The following is a 24,691-nucleotide window of genomic DNA, read 5'->3' on the forward strand; positions in this document are numbered from 1 at the left end:
TACTTGTGTATGGCTTGATTGCACTGAAGTACTGTGTGATTTGACTGGATAGCACACAAAGGTTTTCACTGCAACTTAGTACGTGTCCATCAAAACCAATATCCATAATAATAGATTTAAAAGAGCTGTGGAAATCAGCCACAGGATAGAGAGATTTAACCTCAGCTCCCACACAACTGTCAGCTCCCACACAAAGCATCAAATAATGATAGAAATATCAAATTAAATGTTGTTTTACTGGTCAGAATGAAGTGTTGTAATATTGTTTGCATTTGGTCAACAAGAAGTTCAACAATAAGGATGAGAGGGAAATTCTGTCAGTATTGATCATGTTTTGAGTACACAGGGTTCAGAGGGAATGCAGTTCAGTTTTCAGTTTTAGTTTATTGTCACCTGTACCGAGGTACTGTGAAAAGTTTTGTTGCGTGCTGCTGAAGTTCAGAGTTCATCTAACCAAGGCATGCGTGGACAGCATATCTAAAACACTGTTCTGGTCACACATCAAACCTGTTCATTACTGACCCAATTGTGTCAGTGACAGGCAGCCATTTAAAAATTCCCATTTGTGTTCAGACATCCCTTCCCTCACTCTCCATTCCCTCACCCTTTCACTTCATGTTATGCTGCTCCCACACAGCTCCAGGGACACGGGTTCAATGCACAGAACAGTCTGTGTAGAGTTTGCACATCCTTTCTGGGTCGTTTTGTTAGTAGACCAGGGAGAAAAAATAGAATGCTGGAAAGGCTTAGCATGTCAGGAAACTGGGAATGGACCAAAAAACAAATTAGTTTTAAGTTGCAGAGAGGTGGGAGAGGGAGAGGACAAAGGGAATATCAATAATAGAATTAGGGGATAAGTAGTAAAAGATTTATTAAAATATACGATCAGAGAAATTGTACCTGTCAAGAATGATAGAACTGGCTTAAACTCTTTTCTCTAGGTGCTATCATTCCTCAACCTAGTCTTTAAAATGATCAACTAGGTCAGTGTAGAAAGTACATATTTATTTGCAATTGATCTGTCACTGATAAACCAAATTGATCATTCATGAGTCAAGAGTGTTTCATTGTCATGTGGACTTGCAACAGAACAATGAAATTCTTACTTGCTGCAGCTTTACAACTCAATTACCACACTAATATAACAAATAAATCTACAATAATCAATAATATATCAAAATCAATTAATGTTCAGTTATACCAGGTGTCAGGAGCATCATAGTGCAAAACCAAAGTCCATAGTGCAACCAAAACAAAGCCCACATAACTGTTGCTGTAGTGGTTGGTGTTGTGCAGTGTTCAAGAGCCTGATCGTTGTTCAGGAGGAAGTTCATAACACAAAAATAACATGGAACCCATTCGCCGTGAAAGCAAATGCGTCGACTCTCCAGTTACCTGCTCCATTAGGTTTGTTAAATGTAATTTTCTCTATCACTAAATCACGCTGACCCTTCCTTGTTATATAACATGGACCATCACGTCATTATACCCTGCTGTAATTTGCCTGCGATGGCCACAAATCAGTGGAATTGCTGCATCAACCCTTCTCGCAGGATGGGAATGAGCAGAGCAATGTGTTGGATATGAAAGCCCAGGTTTCCCCCCATTGCCCCTCACCCTCCCCCAGTGTTCACCCATAGGGCAATGGTTCATTGTGTGTTTCCTTCGTGCCCAGAGCCCATGCGACGGTGGACGGCAGCTTAACGTTGTTGAGCCGGAACAGGAAGAGAGAAATATGACAATGTAAATGTGAGGTTTCCATGTTGACAATGGCTTTGTCTAATTCCTCATGCAATCAAATTAAGCTTTTCCTTTTCTGAAACCTGTACCAAGAGAAACAGGAGCATGCTGTCTGAAGAAGGGTCTCGACCCGAAACGTCACCCTTTCCTTCTCTCCAGAGATGCTGCCTGTCCCGCTGAGTTATTCCAGCATTTTGTATCTACCTTCGAGATGCCAACAGTGCCGTGCAGTTTGTCCCACACAAACACTTCACCCCGCATGCATAGAATTGCTGAAAATTTACAGCAACGACGAGGCCATTGGAGGAATGTGTCCAGATGTTGATTCAATGAGTTTCTGCCTCTGCAATTCCTTCAGATGGGCAATTGCAGACACCATCCCACCCTCTAAATGAAAAACATCATCTCCAACCACCCCCCCCCCCCCCCCCCCCCGCAATCATTCAAACAATTATTTTAAATCTCCTCGTTTCTGACATTTCTGCTGTGGGAATATCGCTCTTTCCAATTTAACCTCCCCATAATTCATAACCTCTCAATTCATTCTGACCCAGTCTTCCAGTTCCAAAGAGAACACCAACACCTTTCCTCACAACAAATGTTTTCTCGTTCTGGCAACATCCATACATACCTTATTCGTTCCTTAGTTATCCTCTTCATCTTAATCTACTTGTAAAATATCTCAACCCACATTCAATGTTATTACCAATATTATTTCCTTGGCTCTCTGTGCTTTCCCAACATCCCGTTAATTTCACCCTGACACTTTCTACATCCCTTCAGCCTTTCTGCAGTGTTGAATTATCAGTGCCTGACAGAAGCTTCCATCCGTATTCTCTCTCCATCCATACACCTTGACACCCAAGAAGCATCTCCTGTTTCTTTCTGGGAATATTCATGCACCAGGGGGAATTGCAAAACGTCTGAGTCCTCACAATTTCCTTTCTTCGTTCTTCAAACAGGGTGGTATCAATTTCAACTGGGCTTGAAGATTTATCCGTGTCCAGAGATTCTACCCTTTAATACTCCTGTGTTATAATCTCTTCTTCTTGCGTTTGAGGCAGCAGAAATTATGTAATGCCCTCCAGTCGCTGTCGCCAGTGCAATGTGCTGTTGTCAAGGGCCGTGAGGTCAACCCCTCCACCAGGGGGACGGAGGATAGTTGGGGACGGAGCTGTTTGCTGGTCTGCTCCACACACGAAGGCTACTGATGGACGCAACCCCCAACGATGCATGTTGGCATTGAACCATCCGACCCCTGTGCGGAGACGGTTCAGGGCGACGCACTCTTTGCGGGGCGTGTCCGTGCCGGGTGGGGCTGTGGTGTTCGGTGGGACAGAGGTCGCGATGTCTGTTCCCAGCTGGTTCTCCATGCTCCTAGTATGTTGAAACCGGAGCCACAGAGGGTCGCTGCATGACGGGCACACCACAGACCCTCCTCCCCTCGGTCCCTCACAACTCAGACCCTCCTCCCCTCGGTCCCTCACAGCTCAGTCGCTTCCTCCCTCCTCTCTCCTCCACCCCCCCCCCCCCGGCGATCGCACGCCGTCAGCCGCCCGCGCACGCGCACACGCTCTCTCCCGCGCGCGGAGCCGGGAGCGTCGCCCTCGCGCGGTGACGGTTGGAAAAGTAGCGCACGCGCACTCGAGACTCGGTGACTGCGCACCGCGGTTGACTGGAGATTGTGCGCCTGCGAACAGTGGCTTCCAACCGTCACCGCGCGCGGGGAGGAGGAGCTCGGTTGTGAGGGGAGGAGGGGCTGAGTTGTGGGGAGGAGGCGCTGAGTTGTGAGGGGAGGAGGGGCTGTTGTGATGGGGGAGGGGCTGTAGTGAGTGGGAGGGGCTAAGTTGTGAGGGGAGGAGGGTCTGAGATGTGAGGGGAGGAGGGTTGAGTTCTGAGGGAGGAGGCGCTGAGTTGTGAGTGGAGAAGGGGCTGAGTTGTGACGGGGGAGGGTTGCGTTGTGAGGGGAGGAGGGGATGAGTTGTGAGGGGGAGGGGCTGTAGTGAGTGGGAGGGGCTAAGTTGTGAGGGGAGGAGGCCCTGAGTTGTGAGCGACCGAGGAGCAGAGGGTCTGAGCGGGAGGGAGTAGGTCTGAGTTGAGAGGTTCTGAGGGAAAGGGAGTCTGAATGGAGAGGAATGGAGGAGGGGCGAGAGGGGAAGGAATGAGGCTTTGAAGGGGAGAAAGGAGGGCTGTGGGGCAGACTTTGAGAGGAGGACCTGAGGGAAAGGAGAAGAGGTTCTGGGCGAGAGGAGGGTCTGAGTTGTGAGGGACTGAGAGGGGGGGAGGGGTCTTAGTTGTGAGAGATTTGGAGTTGGAGGGTCTGAAACGTTAGGGACTGAAACGTTAGGGACTGAGAAGAACTGGGTCTGATTTGTGAGTGACCATGGGGAGGAGCGTCCAAGGAGAAGAGGATCCGAAAAGAAGAAGGACCGAGGGAATGCAGTGCCGGAGACTCAGGTTCGATCCTGACTACGGGTGCTGCACTGTAAGGAGTTTGTATGTTCTCCCCGTGACCTGCGTGGGTTTTCTCCGAGATCTTCGGTTTCCTCCCACACTCCAAAGACGTACAGGTATGTAGGTTAATTGGCTGGGTAAATGTAAAAAAAAAATTTTTAAAAATTGTCCCTAGTGGGTGTTGGATAGTGTTAATGTACGGGGATCGTTGGGCGGCACGGACTTGGAGGGCCGATAAAGGCCTGTTTCCGGCTGTATATATATGATATGATATGATATGATATGATATGAGGGAAGGAGGGTCTGAGTTGTGAGGGACCGAGGAGGAGAGGGGCTGGGTTGCGAGGGACTGAGGGGAGGATGATCTGAACTATGAGGAACTAAGAAGTGGGAGGACGTTCTGAGTTGATACTTCTCTGGAAATGATTGAGAGAAGTTAAGAAGGGAAGAGTGAGGGGAAGGAAGGAGGGCAGTGAGGGTGTAGGGCAGTTTTTGAGTGAGGAGCGTCGAAGGAAAAGGAGATGAGGATATGAGTGAGAGAAGGGTCTGAGTTGTGAGTGGCTGAGAGGAGGAGGGACTGAGTTGTGAGGAGGGACTGAGTTGTGAGGAGGGACTGTGCTGTGAGGAGGGACTGAGCTTTGAGGATGGACTGAGCTGCGAGGAGGGACTACGTTGTGAGGAGTGACTGCGTTGTGAGGAGGGAATGAGCTGTGAGGAGGGACTGAGCTGTGAGGAGGATGGGAGTTGTATGGGACCATAGGGAGGAGAATCTAAGTTGCGAGGGATTGAGGGGACAAGCGTCTGAGTTGATTTGTTCTGAGGGGAAGCGAGGAGAATCTGAATGGTGAGGAGGAGGGACTGAGGTGCGGGAAGGTGTTAGAGGGGAAGGAAGTAGGCTATGAAGGTGCGATAGGGCAGGTTCTTAGTGAGCAGGGCACAAGGGGGAAGAGATGAGGATCTGGGTGAGAGAAGGGTCTAAGGAGAGCTAGGAGGGATGGGAAATGAGCTAGGGGGAAGGGAGAACATCTGTGGGGAAAAGAGTGAATGTAAGACTTGCCATCGTTCTGGGTAAATAGGATGAAAAGTGCTGAATTGAGCCGAGGTATTTGACAATATGAGAAACTTGTGCAAATGTCGGGAGAAACTATGAGCTGAAAATGAATCCACTTCAGAGCATTGGGAGAGAGGAGAGGAGGTTCAGTGGGGTCAGAGTAAACATGTTTCCGAGAAGAAACAGGAGGGGCTTCATGAGTGACGCGGCGTTCAGAGGGTGAGTGAACGCAAAGTTTCTGTCAGACACTGAAAACTCAACGGTGCAGAAAGCCAAAAAGAATGTAGAAAACGCTCGGGTGAAATTAGAGGGAAGTTAGGAAAACTCGTCCTCAGCACCCCTCTGACAGCAAGGTGCTCCCTCCTCATCGCCCCTCCCACACACTGTGGTGATCCCTCCTCACTGCCCCTCGCACAGATCAGCATTCCCTGCTCACTGCCCCTCCCACAGAGCAGCATTCCCTCCTCACTGCCTTTCCCACGTTCCCACCCGTGGCACAATGCACCATCCACACTGCCCCTCCCATGATGTGATGCTTTCTCTTCCTTACAGGTGACGGCATCAATGTTGAGGTCACGGAGCCCCACTGTTGAGGTCACAGGCCCCATTGCTGAGTTGACGAGCAGCCCTGCTCCTGCCTGCAGTTGCTGTGACGACATTACAGAAGCAAGATGTGCAGACTCGTCCCCGCTGCTGATACTGGGCCTGTTGGCCCGTCTGGTGGTTGACCCGTTTCCTGAGGCAGGATGGGGCCCGTTGTTCAGGCTCGGCCACCTGCTCCCAAGCTTTCCTGTCTCACACCCCGCTCAACATGCACTGCCCGGCTTTGTCCGAAGCAGAGGAAGGCACAGTTTACTGGCAATATCTCGACCTCAGCCAAGCTCAAGTCGAACCCTGCACCTTCGCTGGACCCCGAGGCGTGAGAGTCAACCGTGGCCCACTAGGTAAGCTGGGCATTCACCCCACCCTATAGGGCGGCTCCTTGACTTAATCCCAGGCCCAGACATCTGATCCGGGTCTGTACATCTGCAAATCCTGGCCGCTTACCGAGTGGATGTGCAGGACTCATCACAGATTCACGTCTCCCACTGGGAGTTGAGCTAGTCTACGCAGGTGAACAAAAGCCTGAGGTTTTCCCCGGGCTCTATGCTGGGATCAAGGCATCATCCAGCTGCACTTCCACTTGGGACTCTGGCAGGACTGCGACCGATGCGGGCAGTGGGAAAATGGAAAAGGGTGGGCTTCTGTTATGCCACGTTAGGCGGAGAGGATGAAGAGGAGGAACAGGAGGAAGGAGAAACCTTGCCCTGTGGCCTGACAAACAGCACTTGGGACAGGCCTTGCCACGGCGAGATCTGCCTGCGGGCGTGCGGGAAGGATGAAGGGGCGGTGGAGAGGAGGGGCACCGTGGAGACGGCCGGGGATTGGTGGTGGTGGGGTCGAGAGACTGCTTTGGACTGGCTGGTGCCTCGTTCGCTGTTGTTGGAGTTGGTGCTGTTCAATGTACACGACGATCCCCGTTTGACCTGCCCAGGCACTTCAGTGCATACGCCCGTGTCCTGGCAACGCGACTCTGCCTTAATAGGTGATGCTTCGGGTCAAGATCCTTCTTCAGATTTCCTTTTTGATTCCTTTCCTCGAGAGATGCTACCAGGCCCATTGTTGCGTTTTGCCTGGTTGCAGTGAAAAACACCTGCATTGGCAACACTGAATTCGCTACGTACAAAGTCAGCTACATTGGAAGACCTATACTCCACCTGAGGGACCGAGCTGTGGTAGAACTGATGTATATTCCAAACATTGCATTAAAGATGCAGCGGGGAGTATTTAATATTCCAAATTTGGAATGGGATTGGTAGAACCTCTCTTTAAAAAGTTCCTGAGGTGGACAGGAACCTCAGGTGGACAGTGAGTACACTGTCAGTGCTGCGAGACTGCATCAAATATCAATTGTGCTGAAATGCATTGGCACACAAACTGATTTAGAAGCTGTTCTGGACTGGTGGCGACAGGACTAGCACTCTGGTGGGTCGCATTGAAGGCAAACGATTCCGAGTCATGCAGCACGGAAACAGGCTCTTGGGCTCAACTCACCTATGCCAGTCAAGATGCCTCATCTTCCTTCATTCTTTTTGCACATGTTTGGCCCATATCCCTCTAAAGCTTTTCGATCCGTGTACCTTTTAAATGTTGTTATAGTACCAGACACAACTTCCTCTTTTAGCAGCTTGTTCTATATATCCACCCTCTGAATGAAAAACCTGTCTGTCAGATTCGATCAAATCTTGCTTCTCTCACTTTAACCTATGGGCTCTGTTTTTTTTTATTCCCCTACTCTGGGTAAAAAGACCCTATCATAATTGTGTACAGCTCTGTGAGATCCTCCCTTCTCCGCTTCAAGGAATAAAGTCCTCGCCAACCCAACCTTTCCAGTCCTGGCAACATCCTTAGACATATTCTCTGCATCTTTCCAGATTAATGACATCCTTCCTCGGGCAGGGTGATTAAAATTGAAAAGTGGACCCCAAAAGTGGCCTCACCGACTGTAACAGTGTCCCATCTTCGAAACTCAATTCACTGACTGGTGAACGTCAGTCTGAAAAAGGGTCTCGACCCGAAACGTCACCCATTCCTTCTCTCCTGAGATGCTGCCTGACCTGCTGAGTTACTCCAGCATTTTGTGAATAAATACCACTGACTGGTGTAGGTCAATGTACCAAAGGCATTCTTTACCATCCTCTTTACCTGTGACACAATCTTCAGAGAACTGTGCACCTGTACTCGATCCCTCTGCTCTATAACCCTCCACGGGGCCTCACCATTCACTGTGAAGGCCCTGCCATGGTTTGACTTTGGCAAAATGCAATGCATCGCACTTTTCTATATTAAACCCCATGAACCATTCCTCAGGCCACTTGTCCAGCTGATCAAGAGCTTGCTGTATTTTTTGTTACTCGTCTTCAAACTACAATATAACATACTTCAGTGTCACATGTAAACTTATCAATCAAATCTTATGCATTTTAATCCATATAGTTAACCACAAAATACAAATCACAAACAACAATGAGCCCAGCACTAATCTCTGAGGCACACCACTAGTCATTGCCCTTCAATCTGGAAAACCACCCGTCCACCACCTTCCTTCCATGAAGCCACTTCCCTCCATGAAGTTAATTCTGTATCCAGATTGCTAATTCTCCCTGGTTCTCATGTGACCTGAGCTTCCAGAGTAGCCTACCAAGCCAAACCTAATGCAAAGTCTTGCTGAAGTCCATATAGACAACATCTATGGTTTTGCATCACCAACCTTCTGGGTTACTTCTTGAAATAACAATTACATTTTGTAAGGCACAATCTCCCATACCAACAACACTGACTTCCTACCCATCCACATCCAAGTTTTTAATATATATATTAAAGTAGTGGCGTGAGAGGACGCTGGCGTTGTTTGTTCGCCGCTTCTCACCACTTCTCTGTTTGGATTAATCTTTCTGTTTTTGGATTAATCTTCTCTGTTTGGATTAATCCTTCTGCTTGGATTAATCCTTCTGCTAGATCCTCCCGGCTTCATCTGCCCAGCTCTTCCACCGCTGCCTCCAAACCCACCCCTGGACATCTCACTCCTGTCTTTGCTGGCTTGGACTGCTCTCCTGTGGGTTACCTGGACAGCTAGCTAGCTCCCTGCTAGCCACCGCTGCAGTCATCGAGCTGCAGGATACTCGCTAGCTGCTAACGCTAGCTGCTAACGCTAGCTGCTGCCCGGCTGCCTCCTCTGCCTGCACGTCCTCAGCTCCCTATTAACCCTCAGGCTGCTCAGCTTCCTCGGTCCTCCTCATAGGCCATGCTCTGGATCAGCCTGTTGTGCCTGACGCTTTGGTCAGCTAGCCCGCGGCTGCCGGCTAACTTCTCCGGGCTCTGCGCTCCTTCGCTCCTGCCTGGCATGGCACTGAGGTACTTCGCCGCGAGGCTGCTCCAACTCAACAACCACTCCACTCCGCCATGCATCTCTGCCATCAAAAACCACGGACTTCTACGACGACCCGGATACATCCACAGAGGCTCCGGTCGCAAGTTTGTTTACTCCCAGACCGGTCACTCCATCCCCGCACTCTGGTCAGCTGAGCGGACTTCCACTCGTCGATGACGTCATCACAACAACGCACACGAGCATGCCCCCTGTCTGCAAGCCCTGGCAAAATCACCCGAGTCCATCCACACCATACAAAGCAATATGAAGCTCACTCTGTTCAACACCCGGTCCCTTAACAATAAAAGCCACATTCTGAATGACTTCATCCTGGACAATAAACTGGACTTCCTCTGTCTGACTGAAACCTGGCAACAACCTCTGGACTACCTCTCACTCAACCTCACTACACCCAACGGATACTCCTACATCAATAAACCACGCTCGGAGGGCCGAGGTGGTGGGATTGCCGTAATACACTGACAGGACTTCAAGATCAGCCTCATCTTCATCTCATCTGCTCCTTCATTTGAACACCTGGCTTTTAAACTCTCTGGTCACACACAATTAGTCATGGCAGTCGTCTACCGCCCTCCCAAACCACACCCATCATTCCTTTCTGACTTTTCCGACTTTCTGACCCAGTTCTGTTCTCTCTCCCCCTCAATCCTCCTCCTCGGTGATTTCAACATCCACATGGACTCCACCGACTCCACAATAACCGCTGACTTCACTGAAATACTCAACTGCTTTAACCTCACTCAACATGTCAATTTTCCCACCCATAACCGTGGGCACATTCTGGACCTTGTCTGCTCCACTGGACTAAATCTACATCACCTCTCTGGCTCAGACCCCACCCTCTCCGATCACTTAGCTATCACCATGTCCGTCAACATTCCCACCCCAACTCCAAGGCAAAAACGCAAAATCAACTTCCGAAAGCTGAACTCTGTTTCACCTACCTCGCTCTCATCCTCCCTCTCTGAAAAAATGTCCGCCTCTCCCTTCGTTGACCTCCACAGCCCCTCTGACCTCACTGACTACTACAACCACACTCTCTCCTCCTGCCTCGACCAGCTTGCACCTATAAAAACCAAAACAGTTTCCTTCACCCACTCTGCTCCCTGGTTTACCCCCGAACTCCGCATGATGAAAACCCATGCCCGCCAACTTGAAAGACTCCGCAACAAAACAGGTCTCACAATTCATTCCCAAGCCTACAAAGACCACCTGCAGCACTACAAAGATGCCCTCTCCCGCACCCACTTCACCTATTATTCTCAAATAATTCACTCTGGCTCCGGAAACCCAAGAGCACTCTTCTCTGCAATAAACAAACTCCTCAGCCCCCTGGACACCATCTCCCAGTCATTCAGTCGACAAATGCACCTCTTTCCTTTCATTCTTCCAAAGCAAAATAGACAGCATCTACAGCACCTTAACCACCAATGCACCTGCTCCCCCTCAAACCACCTGCTCCCCCTTATCCTGTCAACCCCTGTCTCAGTTCTCCCCAGTCTCCACCACCGACCTCTCTGACCTCTTCACAGGAATGAAAACTGCCACCTGCTCTCTGGACCCCATCCCCTCCAGCTTTGTCAAGGCCTGCCTTCCTGCTCTCTCTCTCCACTTATCACTGCAACAATAAACTCCTCCCTGTCCACTGGCATCGTCCCACCATCCCTCAAAATCGCTGCTGTCACCCCTATTCTGAAAAAACCTGGACTCAACCCTGACACCCCAAACAACTTCAGACCAATCTCCAACCTACCCTTTCTGTCCAAAGTTTTGGAACGTGCTGTAGCTTCTCAACTCAAACATCACCTCTCTACCAATAACCTGTATGAAACATTCCAATCCGGATTCCGCTCCAACCACAGTACTGAAACTGCACTCCTCAAAATCACCAACGACCTTTTCCTCTCCTCTGACGCTGGCAACCTCAACATTCTCATCCTACTTGACCTCAGCGCCGCCTTTGACACCATAAATCACTCCATCCTCCTCACCCGACTTGAAACCACCTTTAACATCACCGGCACAGCCCTGTCCTGGATCAAATCATACCTCTCCGACAGGCACCAGTTCATCTCCATTAATAACTGCAAATCCCCCACCGCTCCCCTCCCCCAAGATGTCCCCCAAGGTTCAGTTCTCGACCCCCTCTTCTTCATCCTGTACCTGTTCCCCCTTGGTCAATTAATCCGCCGTCATGGTCTCAAGTTCCACTGCTTCGCCGATGATATCCAGCTCCTCATCTCCACCAAGTCAATCTCCACCACCACACACTCTACCCTGACAAACTGCATCACTGAAATAAAATCTTGGCTTCAATCCAATTTCCTCAAACTCAACTGCAACAAATCTGAAATCGACATCATTGGACCAAAAACCCTCACCAAATCCACCCACAACTTCACCCTCAATATTGATGGTTTCCCAGTATCCACCTCCCCTCACATCCGGAATCTTGGAATCATCTTTGATCAAACCCTCTCCTTCGACAAACACATCACCAAGACAGCCTTCTTCCACCTCAAAAACATCGCCCGTCTCCGTCCATCCCTCTCCTCCACAGCTGCAGAAACCCTCATCCACGCCTTCATCACCTCCCGTCTGGACTACTGCAACAGCCTCCTCCTATGGTTCACCCTCAAAAATCATCAATAAACTCCAATACATCCAAAACTCCGCTGCCCGTTTACTCACCCACTCCCCGATCCGTGACCATATCACCCCCGTCCTTTACAAGCTCCAGTGGCTCCCCATCCCCCAGAGAATCCAGTACAAAATCCTCCTCATGACCTACAAAGCCCTCCATAACCTGGCCCCATCCTACCTGACTGACCTCCTCCACAGACACACTCCCACCCGCACCCTCCGCTCTGCTGCTGCTAACCTCCTGTCCCCCCCCATCCGGACCAAACTCAGATCCTGGGGGGACAGGGATTTCTCCATCGCTGCTCCCACACTCTGGAACTCACTACCCCAGACCATCAGAGACTCCTCCTCACTCACCACATTCAAAACATCACTGAAGTCTCACCTGTTCCGCACTGCCTTCAACCACTGACCGTCACCTCACCTTTTTCCTTTTCTGTTCGTTTACTTATTTGTCTATTTATTTTCTTCTCTATGTTATAGTAAACCTTGTAAAGCGTCTTTGAGTGTTTAGAAAAGCGCTATATAAATGTAATGCATTATTATTATTATTATTATAAGTATATTATATTATATATGAGGTCCCAGCAGCATAGATTCTTGCAAAATTCCACTGGTCACAGAAACGCAGCCAGAATATCTCCCTTATGCCACAACCCTCTGTCTGCTATGAATAAGCTGGTTCTGAATCCATACAACCAAGTCACCGTGACTCCCATGTATCCCGTTGGACTGTTCTGCTCTGCAACCTGTCCCTAATCAGCCCTTGCCCATCTAAATGCCTGTTTATCATATTCCTCAGAATACTCAAAAATACGTTTCCAACTGCAGATGTTCAGCTCACCTTTCTATAGTTCCCAGCATTTCCCCGGCATCCCCTTCTTGAATAGAGGCACAACACTTGCCACCCTCCAGTCTTCCAGCACCTCTCTTGGAAACAGACGACTCGTAAATCTCAACCAGTGCCCCCGCAACTTCCTCATTGGTTTCCCACAATGCCCTCGGATATATCTAAACAAGCCCTCGAGATTTGTCTACCTTCATACATGATAGTACCTTCAGCACCTCTTCGGCCATAACACTGACTGCTCTCAAGCCATTTTCATTGACTGCCCCAAGTTTCTCCGTCCTCCTGTCTTTCTCCTCAGTAAATACAGAGGAGAAATACTCATACAGGAACTTCCCCATCTCCTGTGGCTCCAGAGTTGGCCGCTTTGATTCCTGAGGGGTCCCACTCTTTCTCTCGTTACCCATTTCCCACTTATGTATTTATCATATCTCTTGGGATTGTCCTTAATGCTTTCTGCCAGAGCTATCTCCTGGCCCCTTTTTACCCAACTGGTTTCCTTTTTTACTTTGCTCCTTAGTTCCCAAAACTCCTCCAGGGATACACTTGATCCCAGCTGCCTGTACCCATCCCATTCTTTCTTCTTATTTTTAGACTAATGCCTCAATTTCTCTTGTCAGCGAAGCTCCTTTACATTTGACTGCCTTACCCTTCACTCGAACAGGGACGTGCATATCATGAGCTTTTGTCAACACTTTTTAAAACATCCCTCTTGGCTGATCTTCCTTTTCACTCAAATAACCTGCTCCATTCAACTTGAGTGAGACATTCTCTCATACCCTCAGTTGGCCTTAACTGTTGAAACCCTGTCTTTTGCCTGATTCTCTGTATTCACAGCTCTCAGGCACCTCCTTCTATTGATCCATGGACGATGGGATGAGCACCATGTCCTAATCTCACGGACCATTTCTGATTTTATCACTTAGGCTATCTGCCTGCTAAACAAAACTGCCCTGGCACACCCATTGTTACTGCTTGCTTCTGCCCCACTGAATTACTTTCCACATACCTCAACTCCATCCTATCCCCCCTGGTCTAATTCCTCCCGACCTACGTCCAAGACACCCTGCACACCTTTCGTCTCTTCTATGACTTCCGTTTTTCAGTCCTCCACTCCCTCATCTCTAATATGGATGTTCAGTCACTGGACCTCTCTCCCCCACCAGAAAGGTCTTAAAGCCCTCTGCTTCTTCCTCGACCACAGACCCACTCAATTTTCATCACCAACATTCTCCTCGGCCTAGCAGAGCCAAAATGCTAAGGGCTTAGATGGAAGCCCTTTCTCTGTGTTCAGCAAATGTCCTCCAGTTGACTTATAAGGACCCCCCATTGGGATAGATCAAAGTTTGACTCACTCTTGGAAAATGGGACAGGGGAAGTGACTGAGATGTCATTTGGGGAGCACTTTAAGACCAGTGACCATAGTTATATTAGTTTTTACATGATTATGGAAACGGGCAGAACTGGTCCTCACGTTAAAGTTAGAATTGAGGTACGGCGAACTTCAATGGTTTTGGCAGTAGCCTGCAAACTCTTATTGGAGTGAGTTGTTACACAGATAGTGGTAGGTGGCTGGCATGTGTTGCCAGGGTTGGTGTTGGAGACAGATGCCCTAGCAGCTGCAGCTTACCTGCAGTCCATCTTTCTTTGTGTTTTTATGTTGTTTTTTTGTCTTGATTGTGGTGTAAATGTGATGTGTTTTTTTGGGGTTGTGTACTATGGGGGGGGGGGGGGGGGGGTGGCGGGAACTGTAAATGTAAAATTGTCTCTTCCCAACGGAGACGCAACCTTTTGCCTTTTGTTTCTGGGCCGTGTTCACGCTGCGGCCTACCATCGGCCAAACCCCTGGAGCTGACGGCCTCCACCTGGGACTCGCCTGTGGAAGCTCCGGCCGTGGGGATGTCGGAAGCTCGCAGCCCCTGCCCTGGGTGGGTCCGACATCGGGAGCTCCGGCAGTGGCAGCATCTTCGCCCGCCCCGAATTGCGGGGCTTGGGTCGGCCCGCCACGGACTTTTCACCGTCCGGTGCGGCCTGAAATAGGCGCTGGTTGTCATGTATGAAGGTAGATAGATGCCGGTTGTCATGTATGAAGGTAGATAGATGCTGGTTGTCATGTATGAAGGTAGATAGATCTCCTGAGGCTGATCTGCTATATTCAAAGCACAGAGGAAGCCGGAGAAGAAAGCCGGCTGAGAGATAGGCATTGTTGTTAGCCAGAGTGAGGTGCCGCAAGATGGTGGATGGCTGATGCTGTTCTTTATTTCAGTAGGGGGACAAAGAAAAACCTGGGAACTATGAACGAGAAAGCTAACTAATCTGTGGTAGGTAAGTTACTGAGGAGATTCTTAGGGTTAAGAAAATACATGCATTTGAAAAGATAGGGGTTGAATAGTGACAGCAAACACAGCTTTAGTGCGCGGGAGATCATGTTCCACAAACTTTATTTAGTTTCTGAAGCTGTAAAAAAGGAGAATAATGATTGGGCAGTGTACGTAGTCTGTATGGGCTTCAGCAAGGCATTCAATAAGATGCTGTGTGGAAGATTATTCTGCAAGGTTTGATGGCATGGGTTCGAGGGAATGGATACTATTGAGATACTTAATGGACTTAATAAAAGGTAGCAGAGGGTGATGGTGGAATGCCCAAGGGCAGTGGTTCTCAGTCGGAGCAGACACGGCCCACGGGACTGACTGGGCACCACACGGGGTGACACTGGGCACCGACTCTGACTGAGGGGACAGCTGGGTTCTGGGGGAGGTGTGGGGGGAGTGGACGGGATGACTGGGACCCATAGATGGGAGTGGGAGGAGGGTCGGGGGGAGGGACGGATGGGATGGGACGTGGGAGGGAATCGATGGATCCAGGGGGAGGGGATGGGACCGCGGGTCCCGGAGGGGTCGGGGGTTGAGACGGCTGATTCCCGGTTGGTGGTGAGGGGAGGGGATGGTTGAGAGAGCAGCCGGGGTACAGGAATAAACGCATCAGCTGGGACCTGGGGAGGAGTAGCATGGTTTGGTTGATTCCCGGAAGTGGAGGGGGCAGGGAACGGTTACAAAGGGGTGGTGGGGGGGAGGGGGGGAGGAGGGGACAGCTAGGACCTGAGTGAATGGGGAATGAGGGAACTGTCTTGTTCATAAAGGATGGAGGCAAAAAGCGGAAGTGGCGGCGCCTAACGGCTGCGGCTCGCTAGCAGTCTGTTCGTCTTTTTTCCTTTTTTTTTGGTTGTGTGTCGGTGTTGGGATGTTTCTGGTTTTTTTTTGGTTGTGTATGTGTGGGGGGTGGTGGTGTGGGTGGGTGGGTGGGGGGGGACGGGGGAAACCTTTCTTTTTTTGGTCTCTTCCTCGCGGCTCAGCCGCGGGGCCTTCCATCGCCCGGTGCGGCTCGGCCGCTGGACTTAACAGTGCCCGGTGCGGCTCGGCCGCTGGACTTAACAGTGCCCGGTGCGGCTCGACCGCGGGACCTAACATCGCCTTGCGGGGACTGTGCGGGTCGGTCGGGGACGTGCTGTCTGTCCGTGGGCGTGGGGAAGAGAGTGGAAGTTTTGTTGCCTCCATCACAGTGAGGGGGTGTTTGGAGTCACTGTGATGGATGTTTGTGTTGGGGTCATGTGTCTTGTGTTCTTTTTCTTTTTTGTGTGACTGCTATGTAGTTTCGTTCGGTACCTTGGCCGAATGACAAATAAAGCTCTGTTGAACTGTTGAGTGAGTCGGTGAGCTGGGTCAGAGGACATCTTGCACGTGAGGTGGGTCAGTGACAGGGTGGGGGCAATGGGTGGGTGGGTCAGTGACAGGGTGGGGGTAATGGGTGGGTGGGTCAGTGACAGGGTGGGGGTAATGGGTGGGTGGGTCAGTGACAGGGTGGGGGCAATGGGTGAGTGGGCCAGTGACAGGGTGGGGGCAATGGGTGGGTGGGTGAGCTGGGACAGCGGCCATCCTGCACGTGTGTTGGGGTCAGTGATGGGGTGGGGGTCAGGCCCCCGTGGTTTGGCTCAGACAGTCGGTGTGGGACTGTGAACCGAGATGATCACCAGTGTTTGGAAAATTGCCGACTCAGCACTTGCCGGATTTTCCCAACAACCTCTCAGATGCATTACTGGGAACTGCGAGGTACCTGTACAATACACCTTGTTACAGCAGAGTGTGGGTTCCACCTTGATCTCATGCTGTGTCTCACAGTGCTTTCCATGCCAGTTGAACCAGACTGTCCTGGTCACCTCCCCGTCTCCCACGCTGGGATGGGGACCTGGAATGAGGTATATAAACATTGTAAAATGTACCCAGTCCCACAGTGCTGCATGGGATGTGAATCTGGAGCCGGTGTAACAGAGTGATCACAACCCACCGTCCGGTCTGACCTGCCTCAGTCAGTGGTGAGCTGCTGCCCTCACCCTCCCCACCCACACTCCCCACAGCAGCACTGAGAACAGCTCCAGGTGGTGACACCCTGGGGTGCCGGGTCTGGCGTTATGGGGACAAGGCAGGAGAATAGGGTTGGGAAGGAGATATAGATCAGCCACGATTAAAAGGCGGAGGAGATTTGATCGGCCAATTGGACTGATACAGCTCCTATCACTGATGAACTTATGATGGGAAACACAATGATGGGTGCCGATGTGTCAGGGGCGGGGCTTCATCTGTCAGTGCCCATCAAGGGGCGGGGCTTCACCTGGCAGCACCCATCAGGGGCGGGCCTTCATCTGTCAGTGTCCATCAGGGGCAGGGCTTCATCTGTCAGCACCCATCAGTGGCAGGGCTACACATGTCAGTGCCCATCAGGGGCGGGGCTTCATCTGTCAGTGCTCGTCATGGGCGGGGCTTCATCTGTCAGTGCTCATCCTGGGCGGACCTTCACCTGTCAGCACCCATCAGGGGCGGGGCTTCATCTGTCAGCACCCATCAGGGGCGGGGCCTCATCTGTCAGTGCCCATCTAGTCAAGTCAAGTCAATTTTATTTGTATAGCACATTTAAAAACAACCCACGTTGACCAAAGTGCTGTACATTTGATTAGGTTCCAATAGAAAAAAAAATGAAAACATACAGTAGTACGCAAACAGTTCACAGCGCCTCCTCAATGAGCCTCAAACGCTAGGGAGTAGAAATATGTTTTGAGCCTGGACTTAAAGGAGTCGATGGAGGGGGCAGTTCTGATCGGGAGAGGGATGCTGTTCACAGTCTAGGAGCTGCAACCGCAAAAGCGCGGTCACCCCTGAGTTTAAGCCTAGACCGTGGGATAGTGAATAGCCCCAAGTCGGCCGATCTGAGGGACCTGGAGTTAGAGAGGGGGGGTTAGAAGATTTTTGATGTAGGGGGGGGAGTGTCCATTTAGGGCTTTATACGTGAATAGGAGGAGCTTGAAGTTGATTCTGAACCGTACAGGGAGCCAGTGGAGAGAGGCCAGAATCGGGGTGATGTGGTCCCTTTTACGGGTACCCGTCAGGAGTCTCGCTGCGGCGTTTTGGACCAGTTGCAGGCGGGACAGGGAAGATTGGCTGATCCCAGTGTATAGGGAGTTGCAGTAGTCTAGGCGGGAGGAAATGAAAGCGTGAATGATTTTTTCTGTGTCGTCGAATTTGAGGAAAGGTTTGACTTTAGCTATGGTTCGAAGTTGGAAGAAGCTGGCTTTTACCACAGCATTGACTTGCTTATCAAATTTTAATGCAGAGTCAAATATCATGCCGAGGTTTTTGACATGCGGTTTGACTAGGCAGGATAGGCTTCCAAGACTGCCTGTTATCAATTTGATGGAGTCGGGGGGGCCGAATAGGATGACCTCAGACTTGCTCTCATTTAATTGGAGGAAGTTCTGTGCCATCCAACATTTTATGTCCTCAAGGCAGTGTGAGAGGCTGTTTAAATTTGACTGGTTGTTGGGTTTCAGGGGGAGGTAAAGCTGAGTGTCATCGGCATAGCAGTGGAAAGAAATGCCACTTTCAGAGGCACTCTCCCCTCTTCTGACCCTCCCCGGCCATCCCCGAGCCCCAGAGTTGCAAACTCTGACCCTACCGTTTAACCAGCCCGGGCTGGTCCCAGAGCAGTGATGGGTGGGAACAACAGTCTCGGGAATCTTCCATCCGCCGGAACTGAAACAACAATCAGATAGTCAGCCCCTGAACTGAGGGAGTTTGTTCACCCAGAGAGACTGGCATTGGGGTCGCTCTCAATATTCACTCACCGCAGGGATTCATTCATTTATTGCCCCCTCAGAGTCATGCAGCTTGTACAGTGCAGTAATGGCCCTTCAGCCAACAATGTCCAGGCTCACTCTTTTGTCAAATCCCATTTGCATGTATTTGGACCAAAATTCTTCTGTGCTTTCCCTATTTGACCATTTAAATGATCCTTACACATAATATTTGCACTGATTGCATCTCATCATTTGGGTGTGTGTTCTGGATAATAAACCACTCCCTGTCCCATTCCTCTCATTGATGATCCCACTCTCCCTGTAACCTTACTGTCACTGTTGATCCCAGTCTCCCTGTATCCACACTGTCCATTACTGTCACTGATGATCCACACTGTCCATTACTCTCATTGGTGACCCCAGGGTTTCTATATCTTCTCATTGGCACATTACTGCCACTGATCGCCCTGGTCTCTATCCATTTTACCTCACTGGCCTGTATTTCCGATACTTTCTCAACATCATTGACTAATAGAATCATCTCCTTGTTTTACCTCTTAAATCTGTACCACCCCACTCTGTGGTTGTCATCATTCTTCCACTGCCCACTGGTGCACTCAGTGTTGGTACAACCCGTGCTCCTCCAGGGCTGATCCAGGACGGTGTGGTTTACACACGGATCACCGAGTGTGGAGTCTGCGGCTGGGGGCACGATGATGGTCAGAGTTAATGTCCAGTTCAGACAAAGTCACAGACTCTTGTACCCCCACCCACATCCACCCACCCACCCCACCTCCACTAACATCCGCTGTACTCTATGAAATATAACATCACCCAAATACAGATCTCCGAGGCAGTGTATTCCAGATGGGCACTACTCTCTGGAGATGACATCTGCCTTCTAAATCTCTTCCCCCCTCACCGTAAATATATACCCTCCAGTTTTGTCTGCCTCTGAGGGGAAAGTTTCCTGCACTCTATATTCTCATTAGTTTATAATATCCCATCTAAATTGCCTCAGCCGCACGGAAAATAGGCTTTGCCCCTCCGTGGCGGATTTGGAGAGAGTACAGAAGGGTTTTACCAGAATGTTCCCTGTATTTGAGAGTATTTAGCTGTAGGGGAGGTTGGACAGATTAGTTTTTCTCGAGCATCGGACCATGGCTGACAGGTGGCCTGATAGAGTCACAGAGTGATACAGCCTGGAAACAGGCCCTTCAGCCCAACTTGCCCACACCGGCCAACATGTCCCAGCTACACTAGTCCCATCTGCCTGTGCTTGGTCCATATCCCTCCAAACCTGTCCTATCCAAGAACCTGTCTAACTGTTTCTTAAACGTTGGGATAGTCCCAGCCACAACTACATCCTCTGGCAGCTTGTTCCATATCCCCACAACTTTGTGTGAAAAAGTTACCCCTCAAATTCCTATTCAATCTTTTCCCCTTTACCTTGAACCTATGCCCTCTGGTCCTCAATTCCCCTACTCTGGGCAAGAGACTGTGCATGATTTTATGCACCTGTATAATATCACCTCTCATCCTCCTGCGCTCCAAGTAATAGAGATCCAGCCTACTTAACCTCTCCCTATAGCTCATACCCTCTAGTCCTGGCAACATCCTCGTAAATCTTCGCAGAACCTTTTCAAGCTTGACAATATCTTTCCTATAACATGATGCCCAGAGGTGAACACAATATTCTAAATGCGGTCTCACCAACGTCTGATACAACTGCAACATGACCTCCCAACTTCTCTACTCGATACTCTGACTGATGAAGGGCAATGTGCCAAATGCCTTTTTGACCACCTTATCTACCCCCTTTCACCGTCCGGCGCGGCCTGAAATAGGCCGTTGACCTTTCACCGCCCAGCGGGGGTTCAATATCGGGAGCCCCGACTGCCCCGACGTGGCAACTCCAACAGCCTGAACGCGGGACAAGACGGCAGGGAAGAGAAAAAGACATTTTGGCCTTCCATCACAGTGAGGAGGGACTGGAGGAGACTCACTGTGATGGATGTTTCTTTTTGTTTGGTGTTAGTTGTGATTGTATGTGTTATTGCATTTTTATTGATTAATCTTATTGGTCTTATTGTTCAACTGCGGGTAATGTTTCATTTTACTACACATTTATGTGTATGTAACAAATAAACGACTATTGACTATTGACTATTGACCTTCAAGGAACCATGCACCTGCACTTCTAGATCCCTCTGTTCTACAATACTCCCCAGAGGCCTACCATTAACTCTGTAGGTCCTGCCCTTGTTAAACGTCCCAAAATGCAACACCTCACCCTTCTCCGTATTAAATTCTGAATCTGGGTGTTGGCTGATAGTGGTGCATAGTGTTTGGGAGGCATAGACAGGGCAGTATGGAAATGTCCACTACCAGACGGCATAGGTTTAGTTAGAGGAGAAAGTCTAAAGGAGATTTGCAAGGCAAAATCTGTTTTTACACAGAGTGGAAGAATGCCAGATTGCACAGCTGATGTGGTGAATGAAGCAGTTATGGCAGCAATGTTTCAGAGGCATTAAGGCAACAACATGAAGAGGCAGAGACTGGGTCTGTACTTGTGCAGATAAACACCAACCTCAATCAAGTTAGAGAGTTCAGGCTTTGAGCATCTACTCTGTCACAAACAAAAAGACCTATAACTAGGTACAGAGCATCACACCGTGACAGCTTACTTCAGACAGTGAGTGGGAGAACCCAGTAAAGTGATCACTGACTGCGGGCAAGTCCATTGTGTGTATTAGTGACGCAGGACAGCCCAGGATTTCCACACTACCCTCACATCTCTTGTCCATAGGGAACAGTCACGTACCTGTACAATACACAGTCTGGTCACTGGGTGTTGGCTTCAACTGATACACAAAGTAACTGCTGCAGTTTTTAACCTTGATGTTGCACCTGTCTCCAGCCCCGGCCTCTCCACTCCCGGCTTTTCCAGCCTTTTTGAAACATACTCTCCTGGTCACCTCCCACTCTCTTACACTTGGATGAGAACCTGGAATGAGGTTTATAAACATTGTAAAATGTACTTGGTCCCACAGTGCTGCGTGGGATGTGAATCTAGAGCCAGCAAAAGACAGCGATCACAACCCAGAGTCCAGTCTGCTCTGCCTCTGTCAGCAGTGAGCTGCTGCCCTCACCCTCCCCACGTACACTCCTCATTGCACCCCTGCTCCTGTTTCTGGAGGCCTGTGGGTCCGGGTTTGGCAAGAAACCCCAGCCACATCTTGAGTGATAGCTGGTGAACCTACAGCTCCAGGCCAAACAATCATTAAAATACACACTGTGGGTGAAATAGTGGTGCAGCTGGTAGAGCCGCTGCCTCACAACACCAAAGACCCGGGTTAGGTCCTGATCTTGGGGGCTGTCTCAATAGAGTTTGCAACCTCTTCCTGTGAATATTTGGTTTTCCTCCCACATCCAAAGACTAGTGGATTTGTAAGTTAATTGGCCTCTGTAAATTGCCAGGTGTGCAGGAATTGGATGCAAAAGTGGGATAACAGAGTTAGTGTGAATGTATGATCGATGGTTAGCATAGATAGTGAGCCGCGGGGCCACTTCCAATGTTGTACATTTCAATCAATATTCAGTTTTGGATAACTTCAATGCTCATCACATTTGAACCATTATATTAAACTAAATATGATCAACATCCCCCCAACAGTCATAAAACACACAATACGGGAAGGTATTGAATTACTGACAGCAATGTATGTAGGTAATGATGTCCCAATTAGAGTCATACAGCACAGAAGCAGGCCCTTCGGCTGAACTCATCCATGATGACCAAGGTGCCTCATCTAAGCTCGTCCCATTTACCGCATTAGACCCATATTACTCTGAAGCTTTCCTATCCATGTAGCCATCCAAATGTCTGCTGTTCCTTCCTGCACAAATGTCTTTTAAATTGGATAAAGGGCATATATTACAAATACAATATATATCAGGGAATTAATGAAGAACTTTAAAAATTAATTAGAATAAATATGGTCAAACAATTCAGAACTTAATTTAAAATTAAACTTTATGTAACTTTAAAAGCAATTATTATGTGTGGTAATTCATGAATTTGTAGGTTTTGAATTAGGAACCTCGTTGGTTTAAGTTGGGAAGGACGCAGAGAAGATTTGCGAGGATGTTGCCAGGACTCAAGGGTCTAAGTTATAGGGAGAGGTTGGTTAAGTTGGGACTTTATTCCTGAGAACGCAGGAGACAGGCGTGATCTTGTGGAGGGATATAAAATCCTGGGGCAAATATATCAGGTGAATGGGGCTTTATTTTGCCCAGAAAGCAGGGGAATCAAGAACCGGAGAACTCAGGTTTAAGGTGAGAGGGGAATGATTTCATAGCAACCAGAGGGACAACATTTACCACACAGAAGGTGGTGGGCACATGGAATGAGCTGCCAGAAGATGTAGTTGAGGCAGGTACAATAATAATATTTTAAATACATTTAAGCAGGTGCATGGATAGGAAAGGTTTTGAGGGATATGGGCCAAATGTGACTGACTTTGTTCGGGCATCTTGTTCCGCATGGAGGAGTTGGGCCAAAGGATCTGTTTCTGCGCTGTATGATTCATTCAATGTGACCTGATTAATTGATGAACTGTGAGTGTCAGTCGTGTGTCAAGCTCCCTAGAAGCTGCTCCTTCACTGGGATGAGTGGAGCTGCTGAAACTGCTCCGGGTCTAGTTTGGAGTGGCAGCTCGATACCGGGAAAGTCAGGGAGCTGGAGCTCTGCCGCCTCACTCCATGAAAATCAAGGGGGGGATCTGAGGAACTGTGGGCAGAAACTCTCAGGGAGTTTGGTTTCAGTGTCATGCAAAGGGCCGTCTGAAGTGATCGAAGTCATCAGGCTAACCCTCCCCGACAAAAGCTAAGTCCCAAAGTAGCAAACTCTGATCCTACCGTGAACTTATTCTCTTTCACACAAGCTATTCAATTCACTTTTCATAGAGTCATATATCATGGAAAAGGCACTTCAGCCCAACCTGCCCACACTGGCCAGCATGTCCCAGCTACACTGGTCCCACCTGCTCACGTTTGGCCCGTTATCAATGTATATTTAATATAAATTACTTAATATAAATCTTGTACAGGTGCAAGCTGTATTGAAGGGAGCTGATTGGGCAAAGAGAAGCTGGCCATGCTGATTGAGGAATCTAGGTCCAGAGTCAATCCTTTCAGGGGTGGGTCGGAAGAGATCTAAATGGAGACGGAGGTATAATATTTGTAACTTTCTCCTGCAAATCAAATTAAAATTGGAGGAATAGTGGAAGCGAAGGTGGTTATCTAATAACAAGATCATTATCAACTGGGTCAATGAGCCAAGCAACAGCAGATAGATATTAATGCAGATAAATGCGAGGTGTTGCATTTTGGTAAGACAAGCCAGGCAGGACTTACACAGAGAGACTGAGGGGTACAGGTATATAATTCCAATGAAGTGGCGATACAGGTAGACCAGGAAATAAAGAAGGTGGTGACACAAGACACTGCAGATGCTGGAATATAGAGCAAAAATACAAAGTACTGGACAAACTCAGTGGGCCAGGCAGCACCGTTGAATAAATGGACAGAAGACAATTTGGATGAGGCCCCTGCAGACTGATTGGAAAGCTGTAAAAGAGGTGAGGGTGGGGCGGGACAAAGCCTGGCAAGTGAAAGATGGATGCAGGTGAAGGGTGGGAGATTGGCAGATGGAAGAAACACTCAGCAGATTGAGCAAAGAGAAATAGATTAAAAGTTTCAAGTTAAGACACTTCATTCAAAAAGTGCAAGTTAAAACCTTTGCATATTGATAAACTTTTTAGAATGTGGAAAGACAGC

The 24,691-nt window shown here is 49.2% G+C and overlaps 1 pseudogene; it reads left to right on the forward strand.

The window, feature by feature from the left end:
* Positions 1–4,123: 4,123 nt before the first annotated feature.
* LOC144612146 (protein FAM187B-like) lies at positions 4,124–8,974 on the forward strand (annotated as a pseudogene).
* Positions 8,975–24,691: the final 15,717 nt, after the last annotated feature.

Source organism: Rhinoraja longicauda, chromosome 43 (genome assembly GCF_053455715.1).
Source record: "Rhinoraja longicauda isolate Sanriku21f chromosome 43, sRhiLon1.1, whole genome shotgun sequence".
Classification (NCBI taxonomy): Eukaryota; Metazoa; Chordata; class Chondrichthyes; order Rajiformes; family Arhynchobatidae; genus Rhinoraja; species Rhinoraja longicauda.